The sequence below is a fragment of the Pelodiscus sinensis genome, chromosome 33, assembly GCF_049634645.1.
Source record: "Pelodiscus sinensis isolate JC-2024 chromosome 33, ASM4963464v1, whole genome shotgun sequence".
NCBI lineage: Eukaryota > Metazoa > Chordata > Testudines > Trionychidae > Pelodiscus > Pelodiscus sinensis.
In genome coordinates, this window is record NC_134743.1 from 7,308,135 (window position 1) to 7,317,706 (window position 9,572).

A 9,572-nucleotide genomic window follows, 5' to 3' on the forward strand; every position below is an offset into this window, starting at 1 on the left:
CCCCGCTTCATTAGCAATTGCGATACGTCTAATTTACATCCCTTTTCCGAAAAAGGGATGTAGTCTAGACATAGCCTGACGGTAAAATTCTGACTCCGTTAAAGTCAACAAGAATTTCGTCATTGGCTTTAGTGGGGCCAAAATTTCACACACAGCTGGTAATAACATACCCCATAGATCCTCCTGTATGATTATCTCTGGATCAGAGGTTCAGTTTTATTAAATGTTGCCATACTTTTTCTCCTTTTCTCTATCCTAGGTCAGTGCACTAACCTGGGGTCAGCAGAGGAGGAGCTGAGTTGTCTCCGTGAGGCACTAACAACTCCAGACCCTGAGGCTCTGTTTCAAGCATCTTCCAAAATGGCTAAGGTAACAAACACTAGGTGACTGTCCTAGTGGCTGTGCACCATTCATTTTCCCTTGTCCAGAGGACTGGAAAAGGGCAAATCTAGTGCCCATCTATAAAAAGGGAAATAAGAACAACCCAGGAAACTACAGACCAGTTAGTTTAACTTCTGTGCCTGGGAAGATAATGGAGCAAGTAATTAAGGAAATCGTCTGTAAACACTTGGAAAATGGCAAGGTGATAGGGAACAGCCAGCCTGGATTTGTAAAGAACAAATCATGTCAAACCAATCTGATAGTTTTCTTTGATAGGCTAACGAGTCTTGTGGATAAGGGAGAAGGGGTGGATGTGGTATTCCTAGACTTTAGTAAGGCATTTGATACAGTCTCGCATGATATTCTTATCAATAAACCAGGTAAATACAACTTAGATGGGGCTACTATAAGGTGGGTGCATAACTGGCTGGATAACCATACTCAGAGAGTAGTTATTAATGGTTCACAATCCTGCTGGAAAGGCATAACAAGTGGGGTTCCACAGGGGTCTGTTTTGGAACCGGCTTTGTTCAATATCTTCATCAATGATTTAGATATTGATATAGAAAGTACGCTTATTAAGTTTGCAGATGATACCAAGCTGGGAGGGGTTGCGACTAATCTGCAGGATAGGGTCACTAATTCAAAATGACTTGGACAAATTGGAGAAATGGTCTGAGGTAAATAGGATGAAGTTTAAGACAAATGCCAAGTTCTCCACTTAGGAAGGAACAATCAGTTTCATACATACAGAATGGGAAGCGACTGTCTGGGAAGGAGTACGGCAGAAAGGGATTTAGGGGTTATAGTGGACCACAAGTTGAATATGAGTCAGCAGTGTGATGCCGTTGCAAAGAAAGCAAACATAATTCTGAGATGCATTAACGGGTGTTGTGAGCAAGACACGAGAAGTCATTCTTCCGCTCTACTCTGCGCTGGTTAGGCCTCAATTGGAGTATTGTGTTCAGTTCTGAGCACCGCATTTCAAGAAAGATGTGGAGAAATTGGAGAGGGTCCAGAGAAGAGCAACGAGAATGATGAAAGGTCTAGAGAACATGACCTATGAGGGAAGGCTGAAGGAATTAGGTTTGTTTAGTTTAGAAAAGAGAAGATCGAGGGGGAACATGATAGCAGTTTTCAGATATCTAAAAGGGTGCCATAAGGAGGAGGGAGAAAACTTGTTCATCTTGGCCTATGGGGATAGAACAAGAAGCAATGGGCTTAAACTGCAGCAAGGGAGATTTAGGTTGGACATTAGGAAAAAGTTCCTAATTGTCAGGGTAGTCAAACACTGGAATAAATTGCCCAGGGAGGTTGTGGAATCTCCATTTCTGGAGATATTTAAGAGTAGGTTAGATAAATGTCTATCAGGGATGGTCTAGACAGTATTTGATCCTGCCATGAGGGCAGGGGATTGGACTCGATGAACTCTCAAGGTCCCTTCCAGTCCTAGTATTCTATGATTCTATGATTGTTTTATGCTTTTGTGATGTCTTTCCACACTTGGAGCGAGCTATGGGAGTGAGGCATTCATGGGTAATCAGTAACATGCTTTTCATAGGTATATGCTATGAATGCCATGTAAAAAACAAACAGATTCCAGACAGTTGCATGAACATGCCCATGCATGTGCGCGCGCACATCCATCCATCCATCCATCCATCCATCCATGCATCCGGGGGAAAATATGTGAGCGGGACATCAAGCTGAGAAACCAGTCTTGGCACCTTGTGTGTTTACCTGAACCTATATTTGTGTGCATGCATCTCTTTGCATATTTTTATATTTTGTGAAAAGATGTCATGTACATAATAGTATATAAACTGGAAATTTACATCCTGTTTGTCCCATACAATGTTGTGCTAACTGTACAACCTAAGATCTAACCTGATATTATTAGTGTAGAATAGAGATGTGGTAGCTAGAAAGATTACAGAGAAAATTTTAATTGCAACTGCCTTGCCAGATATGAGCCCAATTAGCAATTTGCTGATGAATACATTATTTTCCAATACAGCTCTTAGGCCTCCTTTCTTAAAAGTACTGGAGCCGACTATCATTGCAATCTTTCCTGTTTTTGATCTGTCCACAGGTGGTTAGTAAGTACTTTCCCTCTGAACAAGCCACAGATTTTATTGAGGCCATACTGGATGGTATGCGGTCTGCTAGCCCCTCCTGTGCCACAGCAGCCGGTCTGTGGATGAAGATCATCCTGAAGGAGTGTGGAGGTGCCATGCTGGATGAGGTAAAATAGAAGCTGGAGAGGTTTTTCTGGCTAACCTGCAGGCTTTCAGGTCTTTGCCATCATTTGCAGTGAACACAAGTCTTGCTGTTTCTCCCCCTGGGATTGGAAGTTAATTCCATCTGTGTTCCTATCCTGAGTCAGGCAATGGGGGAATCAACAGCAGAAGACAGAGATAATCTAACGGTACATCTGCACTAGCTCGTTAGTTCGAGCTCGGTAGGGTAATGAGGGCAAGCGGAGTTGCAAATGAAGCCCGAGATTTAAATATCCCGGGCTTCATTTGCATGTTCCCTGGCGCCACCATTTTTAAATCCCCCTTACTCCAAACTCCGTGCCCGCGGCTACATGCGGCATGGACTAGGTAGTTCAAATTAAAGATCCTAATTCGAACTACCGTTACTCCTCATGGAATTAGGATCTTTAATTAGAACTACCTACTCCGTGCCGCGTGTAGCCGCGGGCACGGAGTTCAGATTAAGGAGGATTTTAAAATGGCAGCACCCGGGAACATGCAAATGAAGCCTGGGATATTTAAATCCTGGGCTTCATTTGCAACTCCGCTTGCCCTCATTACCCTACCTAGCTCGAACTAACGAGCTAGTGTAGCCGTACCCCAAGGGAAAAGGAAGATGCTTGATTAGTTGTCTATCTTGTTGTCACAGTTTCCAGCCATGAAAGGCTTGGAAAAATTAGACTCCGAGTAAAATGCAAAAAGAGAATATCCGGCCCCAAGAGACAAGCTAAGTGAACTACATCTTCGGGCCTCAGATAATGAGGGGTCTCTAAAAATACCCCCAAATTACTAGTTTTTACTTGCCTCTTTGCCTATGTATAGATAGATAGATAGATAGATAGATAGATAGATAGATAGATAGATAGATAGATAGATAGATAGATAGATAGATAGATAGATAGATAGATAGACAGATAACTTTATTATTTCTCTTTTCATTGTCCTTTCTGTTAGAATAATACATGTTTTTTTGGAAATGCAATGAGGCCTCTTTAACTTGACATAGCTTAGGGCCTCAGCATGTCTTAACCCGGTGTTGCAGCCAGGTATGGGCAGAGATATGCATAATTTTTGTGGATTAAATCTATGCAGCCATGTCTAAATACTTGTTTTTTGAAGGGAGGAATTTCTACAAGAACAGCAAATTGCTAAACGACTAAATAAAGGTTTTGGCTCTGCAGAATGAATGCAGAGAATGGAAAAGGGACATTTTTTCTGGTTTTATTCTGTCCAGGTGCCAGCTATCCTGAGGAGAATATACATTCATATGCCTACCATCAAGCAGGGTAGCTTGAGGCAGTTCCTGGTGGAGGCAGTGTCCATTCTAGCCCACCATCACCTAGAGGCAGTGATCTTCAGCCTCCTCACCAAACGTCTGCCGATGGACAGGTATATACTGCTCCTTACAGTGTTCATTTTGGTAACCATGGATCCCACAGCTTCACTGGAAGATGTAAGGCTTCATTTAAGCCACAGACAGGTTGAGATAATTCCTAAAGGTTAATAGCTTGGGTCTTTCTGCAGAAAGGTCCAAGACCATGTCAAGGTGGGTGCAGGGAGAAATTAAGTTTCATTCTGTTTCCATTAATTAATAGTTGCTTTGGCATCCTAAAGACTTCCCTTTACTGGCATCACTGGAGTGGACTTTTGCCTCTCCAGACCCCTGAACTAACATCACCCTGGAAATTGCCAGTGACTGTTCGTTTTCTGGTAGCATGAAAGCTTCAAATCCAAATTCCTGGCTGATTAGCAAGGATAGGGCACCAGGCTTTTGGTATCAGGAAGGGTATGGCTGCTGGAATGGAGTTGTCATTCTTGGTACTTAAAGACAGGGCGGTAAGCATATCTATCATTTCATTCAAACATCCCTAGCTGAATTATCAGTCATCTGTGCTGGAATCTAAGAACATAAGAACGGCTGTAGTGGGTCAGACCAAATGTCCATCTAGCCCAGGATCCTGTCTTCAGACAGTGGCCAATGCCAGGTGCCCCATAGGGAGTGAACAGAACATGCCCATTCTGGCAAATAGAGGCCAGGGAATGCCATTTGTGAAGAGGTCATGGGCTAGCCACAAATATTTGTTCTCATAGTTGTACATCCAGTTAGTAGGAAGATCATTTTTCTTTCTTCAACTTGTCTCCCAGGCCCTAGATCTTTGGGCATCATATGCTCATGATTCCATATCTACTGAGAAGTAGGAAAACAGGAACTGTGATTAGAGCTCTGTGTCCTTTCCTTCTGAAGTCTAGCATTAATGGTTATGGTGCAGTAAGGCTAGGGTTGTGTCTATACAGCACCCTAAACTTGAAATAAGATGCACAATTTGCACTCCGCAAATTGCGTATCATATTTTGCATAGCCTATTTTGAAATGTGGCGCTTCGACACAGCACCAAATGTCGAAATAATGTGCTATTTCAAGCCATCCCTTATCCCTCATGCAACAAAGTTTATTGGGATGGCAAAATAGTGTGCCCATTATTTTGAAAAATATTTCAAAATAACGGGCTGCTTCTGTAAATGTGGGGTAGGTATTTCGGGATACCTCCAGGATCCCAAAATAGTCATGCACTGTAGAAATGTAACCTGAAATGTAACTTAACTTAGTTCTGTAACTAGAAACTCAATATGTAAAACATGAGGACCATATAAGGAGGACAGCACTCTGAACTTGCTCATCATAGGCAGGGCTTGACAAATAATACAATCTACTCATCCATGGCGTGTAGATTGTAACCTGGAAGAGCCGGGTTCGGGCGATCTGTGCATGCGCAGATCGCCGGACAGCGCGGCTGGTGAGCCCTGATCATAGTCAAGGAGAAAATGTGTTCTTTACTTGAATATGATGCATATAGTCAGAGCCACAAAAGTCTCCAGGGGTCACATATAACCTATGTTAAATTGCAGTAACACCACTGAGCTGTGGAGATCTCTGGGGACAGATCCCTTGCTCGCCCCTCAAGTCCTGAAGGTCCTAATAGAAAGAATAAAGACTCCAACAAGCCAAGAAGGAAGCATGACCTCAGAGACAGAAACTGACCTGCATTTAGCAGCTGCTGCACCTCTCACAGTAAGTTAGACGACAGACATGTATTTCTCTGCTTTGTGACAAACATGCTGATGGAAAGCTAGATGAGTGGTATAATATTGTCATCTGGGCACTTCTTTTCTGAAGTACTGTTTCCTGGATTCCAGCTGTGCTTTCTGTGGCAGATTTAGAGTATGTGGCTGATTCACTTAATAATATCTGGCAATTAGAAAGTCTTTGAATCAGATTTCTTACAGTGCTTTGCAAATGTTTTGTGCAACTCATAACATGCCTTGATAGGTCCTACACATTTTTACAGCTATGGGACGCTAAGGCACACATGGAGTGAATTGCTCTCGGTCATTCATCAAGTTAGTGACAGGAGTGAGAATTTAGTCCAGCAGGTATCAGAAGGGGAGAGCGTGTGATAGTGTTAGGAAGAGACCTCTTCTTTTACCATGCTCTCCTTTCAGGCAACATGTGCCATCTTCGAAGTGGTGTCAGCATTGCAGTTGAGCAAAACTGTGCAGGAGCTGTTCCCGGAGTTGTTCACTGTTCTTCTGCAGCAGATCAGCCAAACCCTAGGACAAAAGATGCCTTTGCCCAGGATGAGACGCCGAAGGAGGTTATTTAGAAAAGGACAACAACTATGTGAGGGCAACCCTTGCAGGTAATTAGAAGAAAGGGAGCAAAACAAAGAGAATCCCAGTACATTTGTGTGACACTCCCCAGGAGTTCTCAGGGTTATGAGGCACCTTACCATCACCTGCTTTTAATATGAGAAAGTCTTCTTTGTGCTTGCTATAGGTCAGTTCCCTGAAACCACCAAGCTCTGGCAACACAAACACTACTATCTAGGCCTCCTCAGGCCTCAGTCTCTTTGTCCTCTCTTTCTGACTACAGCTTAGAGAATCTCTATCAACAGATTCTCCTCTAAGAGAAGTCTCCCTGCGATTTACGTGCCTCTCCCCACCAATCGGCTTTCCCCCATCTCTTAGTTTAAAAACTGCTCTACAGCCTTTTAAATGTTTAGTGCCAGTAGTCTGGTTCCACCCTGGTTTAGGTGGAGCCCATCCTTCCTGTATAGGCTCCCCCTCTCCCAAAAGTGTCCCCAGTTCTTGATAAATCCAAACCCCTCTTCCCTACACCATCGTCTCATCCACGCATTGAGACTCTGAAGCTTTGCCTGCCTACCTGGTCCTGCGCATGGAACTGGAAGCATTTCCAAGAATGCCACCATAGAGGTCCTGGATTTCAGTCTCTTTCCTAGCAACCTAAATTTGGCCTCCAGGACATCTCTCCTACCCTTCCCTATGTCATTGAGACCTACATGTACCACGACCACCGGCTCCTCCCCAGCACTACACATAAGTCTATCTAGATGCCTCTAGCATTTTGTCTCTTTTGCTCTCTGTTTCCCTCAAACACTCCTGTGGATGTCCCTTTAGGCAGATTCCTTATTCATGGGAGAATAGGTTTGTTGATTCTATAGCCCCACTCTAGCCAGGCAATCAGGTACATTTCTATCCAATTAGGCTTTCTCTGGGGAAGCTAATTAGTACTAGTAGTTACCAGAGTGCTGACCCCAAGTACAAGCTCTCAGCACCCTGTCACATCTCGCTGGACATAGGGCCCCAAAATATCCATTAGTGATCACTAATCTCTCTGTGTCCCAGCTTTTGGGGTCTGATTGTGAATTTTTTCCATATTACTGTACTGTGCTAGTGCCCATACACCTTGCAGATAGGAGAAAGTGACTGCAAAATGTTGTCCATAGCAACACTAGTAATATGAGATGTATGAGACTGAAATACCTCCTGGGAATTAAGTCCTTCCAAAAACAGTGGTCCCCAGGATACTGTCAATGGATGAACTGTCAATGAACAACAGACCTGACAAGTAACTGGGGTTTCCTGACTGCTTAGGCTGTGCCTTTCTATTGGTTACTACAGTTCTGTGCCTCTTTTCCCCCAGGCTTTCTATTGAAGCATTAGAGGCTGTGCTTCTCAAGGCTATGAATGAGAAGCTGATACAAACTCTCTGGAAGCAGAAAACTTGGATGCTTCTTGAAAATCCGCAGACTCACCACGAGGGGGTGTGTTTGCTGGTGAGGTAAGAGATCTAGGAGACAGCACTTCATCCTCAGGGATCGGCAACAAATAGAGTGACTGACAGGGAACTTTCAGGTATAGCTTTGTGCGGGGTGCCCTGGGTGAGAAACACAGAGCTTCCATGCGTAGGTTTTAGAGTTGTATGGTCATAGCAGCTAAGCTTTTGAAGTGCACAGTCTGCCCCATAAGTGGTTCCTTTTGTCTTCCAGGGTTCTGCAAAGATCTGGACTAATAACAGTGGAGATCATACAGAGCCTCCTTCCCTGGGTAAATTCCCCATCAGAAAAGCAGCGAGTCACCAGCACAGCTTTCTTTGCTCAGGTATGAGCAGTTCCACCATTAGGCTGTTATCTGTTGTTTACCTTTCTCTGAGGAATTGTACAGTTCAGTTCATAGGAATTCATTTTAGATAGTAGAATGTGTCCTTTATAAGGAAATCTCATAAGGAACTTCATTACACCTTTCTTAATCATTTTCTCTTTGTTATTTTTGGGGCCTATACTAGCCTAGCCTAGCTGCCTATTCTAGTTGCTGGTTAAGAGAGAGTGAGCAAGATATAGATAGGCTACGTCTACATTGGCAAGATTTTGCGCAAATAGGGTATGTCTACACTACAGCACTAATTCGAATTAACTTAATTCAAATTAGTTAATTTGAAATAAGCTAATTCGAATGAGTACATTTAGACCTAAAAACTAATTCGAATGAGCATTTTGCTAATTCGAAATAGCATGTCCACATTGAGTGGACCCTGAACCGAAGTTAAGGCTGGCCAGAACCAGTGCCGTCAGGGCATCAGGTTAGGACTTAAGGTGTGGAGCTGCTTCCTCAGGCTAGCCGAGGGCTGTGCTTAAAAAGACCTGACCCCCACCCCGGACAGACAGTTCTCAGGATTCCCCGCTTGCATGTCTAACTCGATGGGGACTTCAAAGCAGTCCTGTCTTGGAGTGCCCTGAATGCCCACACTCGGCACATTTCAGCACTCGACCATCAGCCCGGCTGCACTTGCCGCAGGCTGCCATCTGGGGGAGGTCAATCAGGGGGCTATCAGGATCCAGGAGGCCCTACAGGAAAGCTTCCACCCCGAGGAGCCCGCAGAGCCACCCCAGTCCTCCCCATCGGGGGCTCGTGCCCCATTCCTCCCTCACCTCCTTCCACTTACCCTTCCCGAGCCCCCTCTTCCTGATGTAAAAAATAAAGGACATGTGTTCAAAAATAGAAACTCTCTTTATTTAACAAAACTGGGGGCGGAGGGGATTAACCTCTGGGGGACTGGGAAAAGGAGGTGGGAGAGGGGAAGAAAGAGGGTGGGAGAGGGGAGGTGGAAACCTGGGAGGAGGGAGCTGGAAGGGGGAAGCCAGGGGAAGAAGGAGGAGGGGAAGTATAAAACTATGGTACGCCATATCTTCAGAACTGTGTACAGATGTGGTCTTCTCACCTCAAAAACGATATGGCCTTGGAAAGGGTTCAGAAAAGGGCAAGTACAATGATTAGGGGTTTGGAACAGGTCCCATATGAAGAGAGGCTACAGAGATTGCGACTTTTCAGCTTAGAAAAGAGGAGACTGAGGGGGGATATGATAGAGGTCTATAAAATCATGAGTGGTGTGGAGAGGGTGCATAAAGAAAAGTTCTTCATTAGTTCCCATAATATAAGGACTAGAGGACACCAAATGAAATGAATGGACATCAGGTTTAAAACTAATAAAAGAAAGTTCTTCTTCACACAAAGTTCTTCTTATAGTCAACCTGTGGAACTCCTTGCCACAGGAGGCTTTGAAGCCTAGAACTATAA

General features: G+C 44.1%; 1 long non-coding RNA gene across 1 annotated transcript; it reads left to right on the forward strand.

The window, feature by feature from the left end:
* Positions 1–6,148: 6,148 nt before the first annotated feature.
* On the forward strand, positions 6,149–8,056 carry LOC142823376 (uncharacterized). Its single transcript, XR_012898603.1, has 3 exons — positions 6,149–6,337; positions 7,642–7,779; positions 7,988–8,056. It is a non-coding gene; the product is annotated as an uncharacterized LOC142823376 (long non-coding RNA).
* Positions 8,057–9,572: the final 1,516 nt, after the last annotated feature.